Genomic DNA, 22708 nt, shown 5'->3' on the forward strand with positions numbered 1-22708 from the left:
TCGTCGTTTCGAAATGCTGGTTTTTATAGTAGTTGCACACATCATAGAAACGTCATATTTTGTCAGGCAGTGAAGCTACGAACATAGTTTGTGTTAGACAAAAGAGCATAAAATTAGTTTTGGTTTGACGGCGCAATTCGAGAAAATGTGAAATTTGTAATGGCTGTTGCTAGAATGTCGAAATATCGAGCTGATGTTTATTCTGATGCGTAGTTTCCGAAGGCGTGCTTAAACTTGAATAAATAGTCATCTTCGGGGGAAGAAAGTGCTAGGAATGTTTTAAGGGGGTGTCTAATTCTAGACAACTTGTAGATATGATGGAAACACGAAATTGCGTTAGAATATGTAGATTGCTGCTTAGGTAAGGGAAAAAATCGGACATGTTGGAAAAGTCGCCATCTTCGATTCAATATGGCGGCTCAAAATTTTGTATCCATGAAAATTGTAAGTTGTGCTCACGGTAGGTAAGTCAGGTTTTGCTATAGCTGTTATTAAGGATGAAGTGTAGTTTAAGTGAAGAAACAAATCATTGGAAGTCGCCATCTTGAATGCAAAGTTGAAATGTTGTTGAATTGGCTTGATCTTCCTTGTTATGTGCTATGTTAAGGGTAATACAACAAACGTAAATGAAAGTGGTAACTTGGCTCTGAAATATCGCGTCTGTTTTCTAAGTAGCAGGTTTAGGTTCGATTCCCATCAACACCTTTTTTCACTTGCGTTTTTTTTCTTAGCACCATTGCTTCGTATTAGCTAAGTAGTTTCTGTTTGTATTGGGCGAACAAAATACTTTCGTTATTACATACGTGGAACGAAATGATATATTTATACGACAACTGTTGAGATGATCTGGAGAGGAGGTACTATGTTCGTGTGAAGCTTCGAGACGACACAGAAGTCTTTAAATACAAACATATGTAGCTTTGGAAATGGGGCATCACCAGTGTTTCTTTCAGAAACAATGTTCCGTGGGGCACGTTTGGTATTCCGGGGGAGCACTGTTAATAATATTTTATTTATTATGGTATTATAGACGTATTATTTTGGTTTTCTCCGGGGGCACTCACAGAGCTCGGGGGCAGTGCCATCCAAAAATATAGGCTACAGGTCTGGAAGAAACACTGGGTACCACTTCCTAGATATAGTGTCCAGACCAGACAACAATACAGTTTGTCTCGCGACAACAGTGTGTGTCTCAAACCGGAAACGATGCGAGAAATCGCAAACAACAAAAAAATCTCCCTTTTATGCCCCTTGTGGATTCTCGTTAAAATACATGCATATACCAATTTTGAAGTCTATAGCAGAACTCTAGCCTATAAACCGAAAGTACATCAATATCTGAACAACGGTTTAGAAAATAGTCATACTAGATGCCTAAAAAGCATGATTATAAATTTTAAGCAGACTCAGACACACACACAAATTCCTTTTGGCAATTGTCTCGTTGGCAGCTTATATAGTTATAATATATGAGATACGTGGGAAAGTACCCCTTTCGATTGAATAGTTTGTCTGTTGGGCAAGGTGGAAATCAAATTCCATGCATAATAAACTCAAGCTTTTTAGCAATCTATATAAAAGTAAACGTTCCAAGAAAGTAAGAGAAGAAGTTGGAAGGAATTGAACGCGGGTCTTCTAGTTCGTAACCTCATATGTTTCCGCTGGACCACTCAATTTCTTACTTTTTAAACTTTTTTCTACCTACTGCTCACATAGTATATATGGGGCTAGTGTAGATGGAATTACACCTCTGAAGTCGAAATACTAATGACCTTATATATGTGCTCTTTTAAAGAATATCGTAATAAATAAAATGTCTTGTTAATTCTTTATATTAAAGAATGGGATTTTGAAAAAAAGGTTATGTTATTATTTTTTTAATTTATATGTAATTTAGTAGTGGGGAGATTAACAGCAGTGTTTGATTTTTTTTAATATGTGGATATGTTTGTTTGTAGCTTTCTTACTGTTTCCAACAGTGTATGTCTGTTGGAAATCATAGTGTTTCAATGAGAGTTTTTTGTATCGTTTTGTTTCCTTATTTTATATATGTGAGTACTTCAGTTTAATTATTCCTTCTATCTTCATATGAAAGATTATTTACATATATAAATTGGGTTAATACATGATGTTTCAATACGGTTCGATCTCATAGGTGAAATTTTATTTGTGAGATGCTTTTGACTATTTGTATTTCTTTTCCAACAAAGTACTTAAATGCGAGGAATAGTACTTACGTCAAGTTGGCGACCACACTTGTAGCGACCACACTAATATTAACATTTTTTTTGTGCTCAATTTGTGCTAATATATCTGCAGAATTTAGACTGTGTTCCGCAATAGTTACACAATAAAATAGAAAAAAAGTTGGTCGCAAAATTGACGTCAAGTTAGCGACCGCATTGTGAAAACAAGCCCCTACAATACAAATATTAAAAAAAAAATTGTGCGCAATTTGCGCTGATTTGTGCTGGAGTTATTGGTACTTTTTGCTGCAATAATTACAGAATGAAGAGAAAACGAAACCGGTTTGACACCAAGATGACGTCCAGCTAGGAACGGAAATATTAAAATTCCAGCGACCACCCTTTCTACACTTGAAAGAGAAAATTAATGCTTGTGACGTAATTGTCTCCCGATATTTGTATTTGTGCCACACAAAGCAGAATTTGTGCCCGCACAGTTAATTACATACAAGGCTTAAAATAAAAAATAGAGGGAAATATTAAAATTTCAGCGACCACCCTTTCTACACTTGAAAGAAGAAATTAATGCTTGCGATGGAAATGTCTCTCGATGCTTGTATTTGTGCAGCACAAAGCAGAATTGGTGCTCGCACAGTTAATTAGATACAAGGCATTAATAAAAAGTAGAGGGAAATATTAAAATTTTAGCGACCACACTTTCTACACTAGAAAGACGAAATTAAAGCTTGCGATGGAAGTCCCTCCCGATGCTTGTATTTGTGCAGCACAAAGCAGAATTTGTGCTCGCACAGTTAATTAGATACAAGGCATTAATAAAAAGTAGAGGGAAATATTAAAATTTTTGCGACCACCCTTTCTACACTAGAAAGACGAAATTAAAGCTTGCGATGGAAGTGCCTCCCGATGCTTGTATTTGTGCAGCACAAAGCAGAATTTGTGCTCGCACAGTTAATTAGATACAAGGCATTAATAAAAAGTAGAGGGAAATATTAAAATTTTAGCGACCACCCTTTCTACACTAGAAAGACGAAATTAAAGCTTGCGATGGAAGTGCCTCCCGATGCTTGTATTTGTGCAGCACAAAGCAGAATTTGTGCTCGCACAGTTAAGTAGATACAAGGCATTAGTGAAAAGTAGAAGGAAATATGAAAATTACAGCGACCACCCTTTCTACACTTGAAAGAGGAAATTAAAGCTTGCGATGGAAGTGCCTCCCAATGCTTGTATTTGTGCAGCACAAAGCAGAATTTGTGCTCGCACAGTTACCTAGATAGAAATCATTAAAAAAGAAGCGGGAAATATTAAAATTTCAGCGATCACACTTTCTACACTTGAAAGCGGAAATTACTGCTTGCGATGGAAGTGTCTTCCGATGCTTATATTTGTGCAGCACAAAGCAGAATTTGTGCTCGCACAGATAATTAGATACAAGGCATTATTAAAAAGTAGAGGGAAATATTAAAAATTCAGCGACCACACTTTCTACACTTGAAAGAAGAAATTAATGCTTGCAATGGAAGTGTCTCTCGATGCTTGTGTTTGTGCAGCTCAAGCAGAATTTGTGCTCGCACAGTTAAGTAGATACAAGGTGTTAGTGAAAAGTAGAAGGAGATATTAAAAATTCAGCGACCACCCTTTCTACACTTGAAAGAGGAAATTAATGGCTGCGATGAAAGTGCCCCCCGATGCTTGTATTTGTGCAGCACAAAGCTGAATTTATGCTCGCACAGTTAATTAGATAAAAGGCATTAATAAAAAGTAGAGGGAAATATTAAAATTTCAGGAACCACCCATTCTACACTTGAAAGAGGAAATTAATGCATTCGATTGAAGTATCTCCCGATGCTGGTATTTGTGCAGCACAACGCAGAATTTGTGGTCGCACAGTTACCTAGATACAAGGCATTAAAAAAAGGAGTGGGAAATATTAAAATTTCAGCAACCACCCTTTATACACTTGAAAGAGGAAATTAATGCTTGTGATGGAAGTGACTCCCGATGCTTGTATTTTTCAAGCACAAAGCAGAATTTGTGCTCGCACACTTAAGTAGATACAAGGCATTAAAAAAAAGAATTAGGAAATTAAAATTTCAGCGACCTCCATTTCTACACTTGAAAGAGGAAATTAATGCTTGCGATGGAAGTGTCTCCCGATGCTTGTACTCGTGCAGCACAAGCAGAATTTGTGCTCGCACAGTTAAGTAGATACAAGGCATTAGTGAAAAGTAAAAGAAAATATTAAAATTTTAGCGACCACATTTTCTACACTTGAAATACGAAAGTAATGCTAACGATAAAAGTGTCTCTCGATGCTTATATTCGTCCAGCACAAAGCAGAATTTGTGCTCACACACTTAATTAGATACAAGGCATTAATAAAAAGTAAAGAGAAATAAAAAAAAATTTCAGCGACCACCCTTTCTACACTTGAAAGACGAAATTAATGCTTGCGATGGAAGTGTCTCCCGAATCCTTATTTTTCTGCAGCACAAAGCAGAATTTCTGCTCGCACAGTTAACTAAATACAGGGCATTAATAAAAAGTAGAGGGAAATATTTAAAATTCGGCCACAACACTTTCTACACTTGAAAGACAAAACTAATGTTTGCCATGTAAGTGTCTCCCGATGCTTATATTTGTTCAGCACAAAGCAGAATTTATGCTCGCACAGTTAATTAGATACAAGGTATCAATAAAAAATAGTGGGAAATATTAAAATTACAGCCAGCACACTTTCTACACTTGAAAGAGGAAATTAATGCATGCGATGGAAGTGTCTCCCGATGTTTGTATTTCTGAAGCACAAAGCAGAATTTGTGGTCGCTTACTTAATTAGATAAAAGGCATTAAAAAAAAAGAAGCGGGAAATTTTAATTTCAGCGACCACCCTTTCTTCACTTGAAAGAAGAAATTAATCCTTGCGATGGAAGTGTCTCTCCTTGCTTGTATTTGAGCAGCCCAAAGCAGAATATGTGCTCGCACAGTTAAGTAGATACTGGAAATATTAAAAAATCAGCCACAACACTTTCTACACTTGAAAGAAGAAACTAATGTTTGCAATGGAAGTGTCTCACGATGCTTGTATTTGTGCAGCACAAGCAGAATTTGTGCTCGAACAGTTAAGAAGATACAACGCATTAGTGGAAAGTAGAAGGAAATATTAAAATTTCAGCGACCACACTTTCTACACTTAAAATACAAAACTAATGCTTGGGACGGAAGTGTCTCTCCATGCTTATATTTTTCCAGCACAAAGCAGAATTTATGCTCGCACAGTTAACTAGATACAAGGCATTAATAAAAATTAGAGGGAAATATTAAAAATTCAGCCACAACACTTTCTACACTTGAAAGACGAAACTAATGTTTCCGTCGGATGTGTCTCTCGATGCTTACATTTGTTCAGCACAAAGCAGAATTATGCTCGCACAGTTAATTAGATACAAGGTATCAATAAAATGTAGTGGGAAATATTAAAATTTCAGTGACCACACTTTCTACACTTGAAAGAGGAAAGTAATGCTTGCGATGCAAGGGTCTCCCGATGCTTGTATTTGTGCAGCAGAAAGCAGAATTTGTGCTCGCTTACTTAATTAGATAAAAGGCATTAAAAGAAGAAGCGGGAAATTTTAATTTCAGCGACCACCCTTTCTTCACTTGAAAGAAGAAATTAATGCTTGCGATGGAAGTGTCTCTCGATGCTGGTATTTGTGCAGCCCAAAGCGGAATTTGTGCTCGCACAGTTAAGTAGATACTGGAAATATTAAAATTTCAGCGACAACCCTTTCTACACTTGAAAGAGGAAACTAATGCTTGCAATGGAAGTGTCTCTCAATGCGTATATTTGTGCAGCACAAAGCAGAATTTGTGCTTGCACAGTTAACTACACAAGGCTATAATAAAAAGTAGAATGAAATTATAAATTTCAGCGACCACCCTTTCTTCACTTGAAAGAAGAAATTAATGCTTGCAATGGAAGTGTCTCTCGTTGCTTGTATTTCTGCAGCACAAAGCAGAATTTGTGCTCGCACAGTTAAGTAGATACAAGGCATTAGTGAAAAGTAGTAGGAAATATTAAAATTTCAGCGACCACCGTTTTCTAAACTTGAAAGAGGAAACTAATGGTTGCTATGCAAGTGTCTCTCGATGCTTATATTTGTGCAGCACAAAGCAGAATTTGTGCTCGCAGTCTTAATTAGATACAAGGCATTAATAAAAAGTAAAGTGAGATATTAAAATTTGAGCGACCTCCCTTTCTACACTTGTAAGAGGAAATTAACGCTTGCGACGGAAGTGTGTCCCGACGCTTGTATTTGTGCAGCGCAAGGCAGAATTTGTGCTCACACAGTTAATTAAATACAAGACATCAATAAAAAGTCGAGGGAAATATTAATATTTCAGCGACCATCCTTCTACACTTGAAACAGGAAATTATTGCTTGCGATGGAAGTGTCTCTCGATGCTTGTGCTTGTGCAGCCCAAAGCACAATTTGTGCTCGCTCAGTTAAGCAGATACAAAGCATTAGTGAAAAGTAGAAGGAAATATTAAAATTTCAGCGACCACCCTTTCTGCACTTGAAAAAGGAAATCAGTGCTTGCAATGGAAGTATCTCTCGATGCTTATATTTGTTCAGCAAAAATCAGAATTTGTGCTCGCACAGTTAATTAGATACAAGGCATTAATGAAAAGTAGAGAGAAATATCCAAATTTCACGACCACCTTTTCTACACTTGAAAGAGGAAAGTAATGCTTGCGACGGAAGTGTGTTCCGATGCTTGTATGAGTGCATCACAAAGCAGAATTTGTGTTCGTACAGATACCTAGATACAAGACATTAAAAAAGATGCGGGAAATATTTAAATTTCAGCGACCAGCCTTTCTACACTTGAAAGAGGAAATTAATGCTTGCGATGGAAGTGTTTCCCGATTCTTGTATTTCTGAAGCACAAAGCAAAATTTGTGCTCGCACACTTAATTAGATACAAGGCATTAAAAAAAACGGGAAAAATAAAAAATTCAGCGACCACCCTTTCTACACTTGAAAGAGGAAATTAATGCTTGGGATGGAAGTGTCTCCCGATGCTTGTATTTGTGCTCGCACAGTTACCTAAATAAAAATCATTAAAAAGATAAAGCGGAAAATATTGAAATTTCAGCAACCACCCTTTCTACACTTGTAAGAAGAAATTAATGCTTGCGATCGAAGTGTCTCTCGATTCTTGTATTTTTGAACCTCAAAGCAGAATTTCTGGTCGCTTACTTAATTAGATAAAAGGTATTAAAAAAAGAAGCGGTAAATATTAAAATTTAAGCGACAACCCTTTCTTCACTAGAAAGAGGAAATTTATGGTTCAATGGAAGTGTATCCCGATGCTTGTGTTTGTGCAGCTCAAAGCAGAATTGTGCTCTCACACTTAATTAGAACAAGGCATTATTAAAAAGTAGAGGAAATTTTAAAATTATAGCGACCACCCTTTCAACAATTGAAAGAGGAAATAAATGCTTGCGATGGAAGTGTCTTTCGATGTTTGTATTTTTGCAGTTCAAGGCAGAATTTGTGCTCGCACACGTATTTAGATACAAGGCATTAATAAAAAGTAAAGAGAAATATTAAAATTTCAGCGACCACCCTTTCTACACTTGAAAGACGAAATTAATGCTTGCGATGGAAGTGTTTCCCGATGCTTGTATTTGTGCAACAGAAAGCAGAATTTGTGCTCGCAAAGTTACCTAGATGAAAATCATTAAAAAAAGGAGCATGAAATATTACAATTTCAGCGACCATCTTTTCTACACTTGAAAGAGGAAATTAATGCTTCCGATGGAAGTATCTCCCGATGCTTATATTTATGCAGCACAAAGCAGAATTTGTGCTCGCACAATTAATTAGATAAAAATCATTAAAAAAGAAGCGGGAAATACTAAAATTTCAGCGGCCACTTTTCCTACATTTGAAAGAGGAAAATAATGCTTGCGATGGAGGTGCCTCCCGATGCTTGTATTTGTGCAGTACAAAGCAGAATTTGTACTCGCACAGTTAATTAGATACAAGGCATTAATTAAAAGTAGTGACTAATATTAATGTTTCCCTCTAGTTTTTAGTAATGCCTTGAATCTATTTAAAACGGTGAGCAAAAATTTTGCTTTGTGGTGCACAAACACATGCATCAAGAGACATTTCCATCGCAAACATTAATTCCTTCTTTCAAGTGTAGAAAGGATGGTCGCTGAAATTTTAATATTTCCCTCTACTTTTTACTAATGCCTTGAATCTAATTAACTGTGCGTGTACAAATCCTGCTTTGTGCTGCACAAACACAAGCATCAAGAGACTTCCAATTCATGCATTAATTTTCTCTTTCAAGTGTAGAAATGGTCGTCGCTGAAATTTTAATATTTTACTCTACTTTTTATTAATACCGTGTATCTAATTAACTGTGCGAGCACAAATTGTGTTGTGTGCTGTACGAATGCACTCATCGGGAGACACTTTCATCACAAGCATTAATTTTCTCTTTCAAGCGTAGAAAGAGTGGTCGCTGAAATTTTGATATTTTTGCTTCTTTTTTATGCCTTGTATCTAGGTAATAGTGCGAGCCCAAATTCCGCTTGTGCTGCACAAATAAAAGAATCGGGAGACACTTCCATCGCAAGCATTAATTTCCTCTTTCGAGTGTAAAAAGGTGCTTGCTGAAATTATACTATTTCCCTCTACTTTTTACTTAACTGTGCTAGCACAACTTCTGCTTTGTGCTGCACAAATACGATCATCCAATGACACTTCCATCGTAGCATTAATTTCCTCTTTCAAGTGTAGGAAGTGTGGTCGCTGAAATTTTAATATTTCCCTTTACTTTTTATTAATGCTTTGTATCTAATTAACTGCGTCAGCCCAAATTCTGCTTTGTGTTGCACAAATACAAGCGTCGGGAGACACTTCCATCGGAAGCATTAAGTTTTTCTTTCAAGTGTAGAAAGGATGGACGCTGAAATTTTAATATTTTCCTTTACTTTTCATTAATGCTTTGTATCTAATTAACTGCGTCAGCACAAATTCTGCTTTGTGCTGGACAAATGCAAGCATCGTTAGACGCTTCCATCGCTGAAATTGTAATATTTCATGCTCCTTTTTTTAATGATTTTCATCTAGGTAACTTTGCGAGCACAAATTCTGCTTTTTGCTGTACAAATACAAGCATCGGGAGACAATTCCATCGCAAGCATTAATTTCCTCTTTCAAGTGAAGAAAGGGTGTTTGCTGAAATTTTAATATTTCCCTCTTTTTTATTAAAGCCCTTATCTAATTAACTGCGCGAGCACAAATTGGGCTTTGTGCTGCACCAATACAAGTATCGGGAGACAATTACATCACAAGCATTAATTTTCTCTTTCAATTGTATAAAGGTTGGTCGCTGAAATTTAATATTTCCCGCTTTTTTCTTTAATGCTTTATGTCTAATTAACTGTGCAAGCACAAATTCTGCTTTGTGCTGCACAAATATAAGCAACGAGAGACATTTCAATCGCAAGCATTAATTTTTTCTTTCAAGTGTAGAAAAGGTGGTCGCTGTAATTTTAACATTTCTTTCTACTTTTTACTAATGCCTTGTATCTAATTAACTGTGCGAGTACATATTCTGCTTTGTGCTGCACAAATACAATCATCTGGGGACACTTTCATCCCAAGCAATAATTTCCTCTTCCAAGTGTAGAAGGGGTAGTCACGGAAATTTTAATATTTCCCACTACATTTTATTAATGCCTTGTATCTAATTAAGTGTGGGAACAAATTCTGCATTGTGCTGCACAAATTCAAGCATCGGGAGACACTTATCGCAAGAACTAATTTCCTCTTACAAGTGTAGAAAGGGTGGTGGCTGATATTTTAATATTTTTCTCTTGTTTTTTTCATGCCTTGCTTACACGTAATTACGAGCAAAAGTTCTGCTTTGTGCTGCACAAGTACAAGGATCGGGAGACACTTTCATGGGAAGCATTAATTTCCTCTTAGAAGTGTATAAAGGGTGGTCGCTGAAATTTTGCTATTTCCCACTACTTTTTATTAATGCCTTGTATCTAATTAAGTGTGCGAGCACAAATTCTGGTTTGTGCTGCAAAAATACTAGCATCGAGAGACACTTGCATCGCAGGCGTTAATTTCCTTCTTGAAGTGTAGGAAGGGTGTTTGCTCAAATTTTAATATTTCCCTCAACTTTTTATTAATGCCTTGTATCTAATTAACTGTGTGAACAGAAATTCAGTTTTGTGTTGCACAAATACAAGCATCGGGTGACACCTCTATTGCAAGCATTAATTTGCTCTTTCAAGTGAAGAAAGGGTGTTTTCTGAAATTTTAATATTTCCCTCTTTTTTATTAAAGCCCTTATTTAATTAACTGCGTCAGCAAAAATTCTGCTTTGTACTGCACAAATACAAGCATTGAGTTACACTTCCATCGCAAACATTAATTTCCTCTTTCAAGTGTGGAAATTGTGGTCACTGAAATTTTTATTTTTCTGTTTTTTTAATACCATGTATCTAATTAACTGTGCAAGCACAAATTCTGCTTTGTACTGCACAAACACAAGGATCGGGACACACTTCCATCGAAAACATTAATTTCCTCTTTCAAGTGTACAAAGGGTAGTCGCTGAAATTTTAATATTTCCCTTGATTTTTTATATGGCTTTTATCCAATTAACTGAGAGAGCACAAATTCTGCTTTGTGTTGCACAAATACAAGCATCGGGAGACACTTACATTGCAAGCATTAATTTCCTCTTTCAAGTGTAGAAAGGGTGATCGCTGAAATTTTAATTTTTCCCGCTTCTTTTTTTAATGCTTTGTATCCAATTAGCTGTCGGAGCACAAATTCTGCTCTGTGCTGCACAAATACAAGCATCGGGAGACACTTACATTGCAAGCATTAATTTCCTCTTTCAAGTGTAGAAAGGGTGGTCGCTGAAATTTTAATATTACCCTATACTTTTTACTGATTACTTGTATCTAATTAAGTGTGCGAGCACAAATTCTGCTTTGTGCTGCATAAATACAAGCATCGAGAGACACTTGCATCACAATCATTATTTTCCTCTTTGAAGTGTAGAAAGGGTGGTAGCTTAAATGTTAATATTTCCCTCTACTTTTTATTAATGTCTTTAGTCTAATTAACTTTGCGTGCACAAATTCGGCTTTGTGCTCCACAAGCACGAGCATCAAGAGACACTTCCATCGCAATGATTAATTTCTTTTTTGAGGTGTATAAAGGGTGGTCGCTGTAATTTTAATATTTCCCACTACTTTTTATTAATGCCTTGTATCTAAGTAACTGAGCGAGCACAAATTCTGCTTTGTACTGCACAAATGCAAGCATCGAGAGGCACTTCCATCGCATGCATTAATTTCCTCTTTCAAGTTTTGGAAAGGGTGGTCGCTGAAATTTTAATATTTCCCTCTACTTTTTACTAATGCCTTGTACCTAATTAACAGTGCGTGTACATATTCTGCTTTGCGCTGCACAAATGCAAGCATCGGGAGACAGTTTCATCGCAAGCAATAATTTCCTCTTTCAAGTGTAGAAAGGATGATCGCTGAAACTTTAATACTTCCTTCTACTTTTTACTAATGGCTTGTAACTAATTAACTGTGCGGGTACATATTCTGCTTTGTGCTGCACAAATACGAGCATCGGGAGACACCTCCATCGCAAGCAATAATTTCTTCTTTCAAGTGTTGAAAGGATGGTCGCTGAAATTTTAATATTTCCCTTTTCTTTTTATTAATGCCTTGTATCTAATTAACTGTGCGAGCACAAATTCTGCTATGTGCTGGACAAATACAAGCATCGAGAGACACTTCCATCGCAAGCATTAATTTATTCTTTCAAGTGTAGAAATGGGGGTCGCTTAAATTTTAATATTTCCTTCTACTTTTTTATTAATGCCTTGTATCTAATTAACTGTGTGAACACAAATTCTGCTTTGTGCTGCGCAAATACAAGCATCGGGAGACACTTCCATTGCAAGCATTCATTTCTTCTTTCCAGTGTAAAAAGGGTGTTCGCTGAAATTTTAATATTTCTCTCTTTTTTAATAAAGCCTTGTATCTAATTACGTGTTCGAGCACAAATTCTGCTTTGTGCTGCACAAATACAAGTATCGGGAGGCAATTACATCACAAGCATTAATTTTCTCTTTCAAATGTCGAAAGGGTGGTCGTTGAAATTTTAATATTTCCCCCTTGTGCGAGCACAAATTATTCTTTGTGCTGCAAAAATACAAGCATCGGAAGACACTTCCATCGCAAGGATTAATTTTTTCTTACAAGTGTAGAAAGGGTGGTCGCTTTAATTTTAATATTTCCCTCTATTTTTTATTAAAACCTTGTATCTAATTAACTGTGCGAGCACAAATTCTGCTTTGTGCTGCACAAATACAAGCATCGGGAGGGACTTCCATCGCAAGCTTTAATTTCGTCTTTCTAGTGTAGAAAGTGTGGTCGCTAAAATTTTAATATTTCCCTCTACTTTTTATTAATGTCTTGTATCTAATTAACTGTGCGAGCACAAATTCTGCTTTGTGCTGCACAAATATAAGCACCGAGAGACACTTCCATTGCAAGCATTAATTTCCTCTTTCAAGTGTAGAAAGTGTGGACGCTGAAATTTTCATATTTCCTTCTACTTTTCACTAATGCCTTGTATCTACTTAACTGTGCGAGCACAAATTCTGCCTTGTGCTGCACAAATACAAGCATCGGGAGGCATTTCCATCGCAAGCTTTAATTTCCTCTTTCTAGTGTAGAAAGGGTGGTAGGGTAGCTTAAATTTTAATATTTCCCTTTACTTTTTATTAATGCCTTGTATCTAAATAACTATGCGAGCACAAATTCTGCTTTGTGCGGCACAAATACAAGTACATCACAAGCATTAATTTTCTCTTTCAAGTGTAGAAAGGTTGTTGTTGTTGTTGTTGATTTTAGTTTAGCGTCCCTTTCAGCAGCGAGGCTATATGAGACGTGGACCTACTGATTAACGTGGAATCCGAACCACATGAGCTCCCCAAGTGTAGAAAGGATGGTCGCTGAAATTTTAATATTTCCGTTCCTAGCTGGACTTCATCTTGGTGTAACAGCGGTTTTGTTTTCACTTCATTCTGTAATTACTGCAGCAAAAAGTTCCAATAACTGCAGCATAAGTCAGCACAAATTGAGTACAAAATTTTTTGTTAATATCTGTATTGTAGGGGTTGTTTTCACAATGTGGTCGCTAACTTGACGTCAATTTGGCGTCCAACTTTTCTTCTATTTTATTGTGTAACTATTGCGGAACACAGTCTAAAATCTGCAGATATATTAGCACAAATTGAGCACAAAATAATTTGTTGGTATAGTACGTTTGGGATTGTTTTTCCGCGATGTGGTAGCTAACTGGTCGTCAGTTTGGCGACCAACCTGTTTTGTTTTTTCTTCATTTTGTAATTATTGCAGGGAAAAATGTTAATAACTGCAGGATAAATCAGCATAAATTGAGCACAAAATAATTGGTTAATATCTTTATGGTAGGAATTGTTTTTCACAATGTGGTCGCTATCTTGACATCAAATTGGCGACCAACTTTCTTTTTTACTTAGTTTCGTAACTATTGTAGCACAAATTCTGATAACTGCAGCATAAATTAGCACAAATTGAGAAAAAAAATTTGTTAATGTTATTGTGGTCGCTACAAGTGTGGTCGCCAACTTGACGTAAGTCTGATGGAATTCTGTGTTTTCTTTTACTATTTGTCTAATTTTAGGGAGTAAAATGTCTAATTTTAGGGAATTATTATTGTTATATATCTGTAATGACTGAACATAGTTAATTGTTCTCATACTTCCCGAAAACATAAAAACAGAACATTTCGCGACATGTCCAGCATATCGTGTGAGTACCGGGACAATTCGGATATCGTGAGAAGGGCGCAATTTTCGTTGCAAATGAAGTGTGGAAATTGTTCATAGTTTCCAAACGCTTGTTTCTAAAATAGTTCGCATGCTTGTGAATGGACTTGTTGTGCGATATGTACTATGTGGAAGTAATAGAATGGTCATTATTGGACGTAGTAGCTTGGGCAAGAAATAAAACGTCCGCTTACTAATAGGACTTCCGGTTACGATCTCGGAAAAAAAAACTTGTTTTTCTCTCGTATTTTTTCCTATCATGATTGTTTTGTATTAGGAAAGAGTTTTTTTTTTTAATTTGTATTGCGCGAGCCAAGTATTTTCGTTATTACATGATTTTATAAATGCGTTTATTTAAAAAATATACCTAATTAAATATTATAAATAGGTCTAAACAATAACAACTAAAAATGAAAATAATAAAGAGGATACTTCAATACTGTATAAACCAATTAAAGTTTTCCATCTACTTATTCTCTATATACGAGGTTTCTTGAGCATGTCCTAGTTCTGCGTTGCTCTTCTGCGCTAAATCATTGTTAAAGGTTGTAAAGGTTTAAGAATACATAGTTTACATGCAGTTGAAGATGATATGCGGGAAATAATGCCGTTTGAATTGAAGTGTGTTTGGTGAGAGGTCCCTGCAGTAAAAGGAAGTAAATACGTCTACACTACTTCTTTTACAAGTCGTTACAGTTCATGGCAAAACCATCACGGGGGTCTTGTGGCGGAGCCTCCAGCGAGCTTTAGCAAATATATATATATATATATATCAGGAATATCTAAAACCGATTTTTCTAAAAGAACCGGAAACCTTTTTTAGAAAAAAACAAAAACCGACATTTCAGTTTTTAAAGAAACAGGTTTGGGCATTCTTTAAGAAAATCCTCGGTTTTTCATTGATATCAGTATTCATTTTCACGTAAACAGTTTCAGCTATTTCACCGAAAACAGTCAATTTTCAGCGAGGCAAGGATCGATTTTTGAACGTACTGGTTTCGATTTGGACTTGTTTCTATTAAAAACTTACTCACGTTCAGATCTTATACGGGAAACAGTAGAATGTTACAAATTTGCAAACACTTTTCTGCTGCAATTGTATTCACTTCAAAGGAAAGGGGCCCGTTCAGTAGTGTACCGCAAACTTTTCGTTTCAGGAGGAAGGAGGTATGAGGCTAGGAGACCGGAGAACATTCGATTGTTATTGAAGCATGTTTGAATTAAAATTTTGCTTGGAAACTAGCTTAGAAAAGTTATCCCAGTGGGCCCGATTACACAATCAAAAGGAAACGTCATGTATTCCATTCTTAATAGATAATTCATTTCCAATTGTTTATGTGACCGAATAATAGGATGACTGCCTGGTAGTTTTTATCGGTATCGTCTGAATTTTATCGGTATGCTTAGCGGATATTTCAATTTAGCAAACTGAAAACATGACACAACTTTTTTGACGGGCTATAAACAACATTAAACAAACGCAAAACACATGCACTTTAATAGTGTTCCGATCTTCTTGAATTAAATTAGCTATCATTTGAATAAGGGAGCAATATCTTCGGCATTGCCCCTGTCAATATCTATTAAATATATTACCCCTGCCAATATGAGTGTAATAAATAAGTAAATTTTGGGCTCAAATACCATCGTGACTATCACCAATCAATTTAACGATCTCCAAAACTATGGATTTGACACTAATATCAGTCATTTTGGACATTTTGTTTGCTATACCGAAAACCCCGTGACAACAAGTCTAAAATTGGAATTGAACGGCGTCGGGTGTATTATTATTCATCTCACCGACTCTGAAAACTATGAATTTGACAATAATATCCTGCATATCGGATATTTATAATCTCTCTTTATGTATACATTTTGACCCCCGCAATAATTCCCCCCGTACCGAAATTCGAAAAAAGGGTTTCGTACAGAATAAAATCTTATGAAAAACTATCGTTGTACCAAATTTGATGGCTCTGGGACACTCCTTTCTATGCGAGAAGTTGATGACACACAAATACACAGACACACACATTATTTTAGTAGTAGTAAAAATTGTCCTTTTCTTCTTCTTTTCTTTATTCAATCTCCACACGTGTTTAAGCAAGTGGTAAACAAGAGGAAGGGTAATGACTATATATGGGGTGTGGTGAGAAGCTACCCCAAAACGATATATCAGATTACTATCTTCAATTCCAAGAAAAAATATTTCAATCGAAGATGGCGAAATTCAAAATGGACGCGATGTTTGTGCTATACTTAGTAGATGTTCATTATCCTCATCAAGATATTGTATCACTCAGTTTAACCGCTCCCAACTCACAAGGGTGTATCACATCCTTTTGTCCCATACTGTATTCTATAAATACATTCGAAGTTTGAGTTTACTTTGGCAAGATTTAATATTATTCAATTGAGCTCATTTTTCTTGTGGATTACTGAGTCTTGGTATAAAATCATTTTAGGGGCTAAGATTAAAAAAAAAATCTTGGAAATCTAAAATTAAAGACCAGCCTTATATCTACTAGATCTTGGGCAAACATAATAGCCCTGCACACTTCGGCTGAAATTGAGTTATTAACTTAAATGGGCTCGGATTGAACAAAGAACAATATATAGGTAGTTTAAATTCGGAAATGTATCTTCAGATGGCAAGAGTTTGTTATATGTCATTGCATTGAATTCCATGGGAATATTGAACCTTCTTTTCCTTTAACTCGAAAGTTAGCAAATGTGAGATATCATATGTGTCCTCGGACCGGTCATACATACATACTAATATATATATATATATATATATATATAAGGTGTTTCAAAACAACATTGACAACACTTGGGAGCTGATTCCTAACACCAAGATGAGACCAACCTGGGTGCACAAATGCTTAGTTTCGGAGTTATAGACTGCTGAAAACGAAAAAAAAAATGAACTTTCCATAGCTCCAAAACTATGGAACTTACCGTAGTCGGGTCAATAGTTCATTTAGTAACTAATATGTACACTATCCAAAAATACATGATTCAGAATCGTAAGGTACTCACACAACAATTCTTGTACAGCGAGTTTAGCTACGGGAATATAATCTGAAGTATTCACCAACTATCTACGTATATAAAAATTGTTGCTGAAGTACCGCAGGATTTTGAAACAGGTATTTTTGGACAGGGTAGATACTATTTTCTAACTGAAGTTTTGACCCAACTACGATAGGTCCCATAATTTTGGCGCTATGGACCTTCAAAGTTCATTTCTTCATGCAGTCTATAACTCCGAAAGGAAGCATTTGTGCACCCAGGTTGGTCTATACTTTTCGTCTTATCTTGGTGTTAGGAATCACCTCCTAAAGTCGGTGTTGTTTCGAAACACCCTGTATATAGTGTCTTACAAAAATATGTCAATATTTTGGGAACAGATTCCTCAAATCAAAATAAGAAGAAAAGTTCATATGGACGTATGCTCAAAAGTGGATAGTTTCGGAGTTATAGGGTGCCGAAAACGTGAAACTACTCCACTACTATAGGACCTATCGTAGTCGGGTCAAGACATCACTGAGGAACTTGTATATGAACTATCCAAATATCCATGTATAAGGATGTTCTAGTACTTGCACACCCATTTTTAGAGAGAAAGGTGTAGAGTGATCAAGTACTCCTAAACAGCCTCTCTGAAAATGATTCTGCAAGTACCGAAGGTTCTGAAAGATGGATATTTGGATAGTTCACATACTAGTTTCTCAGTGAGGTCTTGACCCGACTACGATCCGCCTTATAGTAGTGGTACTATGGATCTTTAAATTTTTTTCACGTTTCCGAATAAGCAGCTGGTATATTTTTTCTGCAAGATGTTAAGGTACTTTACACATGTCACTGTTATTTTTGAACAGAATGGCTTGACATACCACACCACACGGATAGTTCACAAAGATTAACAACTCGCTCTTCCATAACATGGGATTATCTCTTGTCCAATACACACAGTTGTGACGATTAATAGCCAATCAATTTAAAAGTCTCCTCATCAGACCAAGCAATAAAATCAGTCAGCTATTCATTATCGCAAGTCCATTCACAAGGCTAGAGGCACCTATCGGGGTCATCTTCACTGATTGCGTGAAGCAACCTGGAAATGTAAAGCAAGCACTTTGCTTGCTTTAAAATGCAGTGAACACTTGATTTGCTTAAACATGATTTACGCGAAGCCTGCCTTATGAACTGCTGAGGGGATATTGTGAAACTTTGTAACACTGCTTCTAATCCTCTTTCGTCTGTTACTGATTTCTTTCTGCCATACCGTTCCTTCTTCAGATCACAGACAGTTCCTTCCCTCCGCAACTTGTCGCGTAATTTCGTGTATGTGACGGTGTCGCAGTATCAAATTCTGCCTGTCACCGCCTCTGAACTTCTTTTATGTTCTCATATTTCGAGAAATACTTTAAAATCCACTACGTTGCTCAAAGGAAAGATTCCCAGCCAATGAATTGTTACACACACTTGTCATGAGAGCGCCAAATAATAACAATTTGATCAGGTTATATTTAGTATTTTCCTTGTTATTAACTTTTAAACAGTGTAAACTCTTTGTGGTTGGCTCTGGAGGAAAGTTTTCAAAGAAAATTTAACAACCAAACAAAAAAAAATCTTTGATGATAATGAATTATATATCCAACTCCGTTCTTTGTTAATCACAAATCAGACTAACCTAAATTCAAAATGCCTAAAAGTTAAGTGTTAGTTTGATATGTTTTTCTTTCCCTTAACTTTTAGAAAGTTCCACATAGATTGATTCAAAGCTACGTCTTATAGAAGGTACCTCCCATTTTCTCGTCATGACCACAATCTATTCTTCAAATACTTACGTTAGAAGAAGTGATTATTACCATGCACAATAGAATACAAGATTGATGACAAAGCAATATTTTAGCAGTAAATTAGAGATAAGATTTGAGTGCGTAAGTACACTCATGTTCAAAATGATTGTCGCATATCTATAACTGTCTTCTTGTAAGCATATAATTTGATAATGATTTTGCAGGGTACATATAATACTAATACTACGTGTATAATCAGGAAATGTGTACTTGTGGTAAACTTCATCATAAGAAAAGAATCATGAATACGTAAATTAGAATGAGGAAAACAAAATGTTGCTAAATGGATAAGAAAGTTTTATTTTCCTTTTATTGTTCTTATTTACTGTTCTTTTGACATGAAATTTGCTATATTCATGTCTTAGTCGATTATACACACACTAACATTGTAAGTAATACTGGGCGAATAGGTTATCAAATTATATTCCTACAACAACATATTTATAGACATGCGACAATAATTTTGGACATGAGTGTACATATATAAATTAGATTGCTAAGAGAAAAAGTACATGCTTTTCCTCTTCTTAAGGCGTAACATCTTATAGTAATTGTATTCCATTAAAGCCATGATTGCATTTAGTACTCCATACATGTTTACGATGAAGTCTTTTGTTTGATTTCCTTTGTTAACTGAAGATTGATGTAATACATGTTTCAAAGGGATCATGCGTAATGTCCATTGACGTAGTATTTCACTCTCATATGCGTGCTTTAATTCTAATCTAGAACATGAAACATAAACGACAATGGAAAAATATGTCATATCTTTATTTGTCATTATAATATGTAGTTGACGAAGCTTAAACTCTACATCATAGGACAAAACTATTTACTACACTAGTGAAGTGTCATGTATTTTGAATAGACTTCTTTCTTAATTCATGTCAGTAAGTAGTTATTTTACTAGTATGAAATCATATATTTTCCTTGAACTTAGTGTAAATGAAAACTACAAAAAGTCATATCAGGTTATGACAACGAAATTGAGGTATGCTATTTGGGAAGGTCAGGGAGGAATCCCCCCTCCCCCAAACTTAGTGCGTTTGGGAAACGTGTTTTTTTTAATTATATAAATTGTATACTAATACACTAAAAAAACATGAAACTCTTATGTCGGTAAACAATTTTGCTCCCTTTTTCCCTGACAAAATCTGAAATGTTACACTAATGAATTCGGTTGCTAAGTAGCAGCACGTGAATACACTCCAGATGTTGTTGCAGATAGTTTGAAAGTGCTGTGTGAAGTGCCGGATTTACTTATAAGCTAAACAAGCTATAGCTTAGGGCCTCACTCGTTTGGGGGTCCAAAACATTTAAAGAAAAAAGGATTGTAATGTAATTTCCAAATAACAAGAAAAAACAAATAAGATAAAAAGGGCATACAATAATGGTGTTTTGTATTGATATGTACTAAGCTATTACGGAGCAAGTAATAGGGCTCTGTTACCCAGCCCTGCTTGTAATGGGGCCTTGTTTGCATTTAGATATCTATTAGGTCTATAAATTAGCCTATAACGTATACTCAAACCTAGAAACTGACGACATATTGACTCTGAGAAAGAAAGCTTGACCTATAAAGGGGCTTTTTCAATAGCTAAAGGCCCCATCAAACCTAAATCCGGCAACTGGCTGTGTATTGACGTGAACGAAGATGATTGTTGAGTATGTGTGGTACCATGGTTCCGAAAATCCAGCGCCGTAACTCAGATTTTTTTCTAGTGGGCAAGCATTAATACGTGTATTTGGTCCCTCTAGAAAACGTGGTTTTGCTAATTCTTGGGCTCCCTATTTGCAGCTTTCTCTTACTCTTTATGGGCCCCCGGAGCCTGTGGGCCCTCCCGCACAACAAGGTCTGCGAAGTTGTTAGTTCGCCCTTGGGTCCGTTCCATACACGAGAAATTAATTAAAGGGACAATATTAACAAATCTCAAAGCCATACGAATAAATATTATCTCTAGGGCTCAAAATAGTAGACATTTTTTTTTACTGAAATGGGCCCACGACTTATTTTTGTGTTATTTACCTTTTGTTTGATGTTTTGTGTGTAATGTACTGAACCTAATTGATGCTTCATTTATAATTTAATGTTCGTATCGTATATGGAGTAAGAAAATTTTGTCTTAAAGTGGACCCCCCTCGAACGGCGGAGAGCTTGACTGGGGGACGAGTTGCCCCTCATGCCCCCTCATAAGTTACGGCCCTGCGAAAATCCCGAACTTTTGGGAGGGTTATATTTTTGTCGTTTCTGATATTGGTTACAGTAAAATAAGTAAACAATTTATGACAAGATGTTTCTGTGTATCAAAGAAAGAAATCAATGTTATGTTGAAATGCAATATAACGGGCACTCCCCCTGTTGCTGGGTTTTCAAATACTTACAAGGGAAAATTTCGCTTTGGTGAATTCAAATGTTGAAAATGTTTGCTACCACTGGATTCAGCACTGAAAGAAACAGAGAACAAGAAAATCTTCAAATCTTTGAGTTTTACGTCCTACGGTTATACCGGTTAAGCTAAAGGAGACGGTGATGATGAGTAATGAATAAAATGGGGGAATGAAAAATGTGGGAGAAAACGGGAGAATTCCGAGGAAACCCACTCACACGGTGTTTGTCTACCACAAAGTTCACTTGGCGCGGGCTGGGATAGAACCCGGCACACCAAGCACCAGAGGTAAACGCTCTACCACTAAGCCAACGCGGTTCCCAAACAGAGAAAAACAGGGTGGCAGACAGTTTATATGGTGGGAGATGAGTGAGGGTAAAGTGCAAAGATACAACGTAGAAAATGTTTAGATATGTCATGTTAATTTTGAAACGATTAGAGGGATTGAGCTCAAATGGAATAAGGGCCATTTTACTGCTAAATTTCTATCAGAAATACCCTATGTTAAAAGTCCAAACTGTATCATAATGAAAAGTTACAAATGTCAAAAAGAAAATTGGATGTTCCTCATAGATGCAGCAAACTTTGCATGTTTCAAATTCCAAAAGTGAATAAAAGACATTGAATTATAGGATGGAAATAAATTTTGTGTCGAACTAGTATAAATAAAATATTGTTTTCAAATAACCAAAGAGCGGGAAATTAAATAGTCTTCTCCGAAGATTTATCTGTTCCGAACATATAGAGTCGATTTCATCTATTGTGGATATAATGTTGTAATTCGCACAAATAGAATGAACACGCTAGTCTCAAATGGGTCATCGCGTCAGTCGGATAACGTTGGTTAGCTCATGGACCTCCCCTTTGTCGAGGATTCGAACCCCTAGTGATGCAGTGATTCGATTGAGACTCGGTAACCCAGACGATGAAAAACAGATTTTACTCATCCCCTTGCGTTTAAACAGTATATCTTTCAGAGATGATAAGAACTGGAGATGTTATCCCCATTACACGATAAACACGACACTAAGTTCTCATTTAATTAGATTTTCCAGACCAAGTCGATGGGACTCTTCCTCCATTTTAACTCTGGAACACACACACACACATGAAGTGTGTGTGAGAGAGAGAGAGAGACGGGGAGGAGAGAAAAACGCAAAATCAGGATAGAGAAACGTCAAGAAATACAGATAGAAAGAGAGAGAGAGAGATATATATGAATATAAATATGAAACCTACTTATCATTACAATATATGATGAAGAATGCACATACTGTTTACTCGAATTCTCGCCAGTGATGCA

Source organism: Thermobia domestica, chromosome 1, assembly GCF_964235325.1.
Source record: "Thermobia domestica chromosome 1, izTheDome1.hap1.1, whole genome shotgun sequence".
NCBI classification, from domain to species: Eukaryota; Metazoa; Arthropoda; class Insecta; order Zygentoma; family Lepismatidae; genus Thermobia; species Thermobia domestica.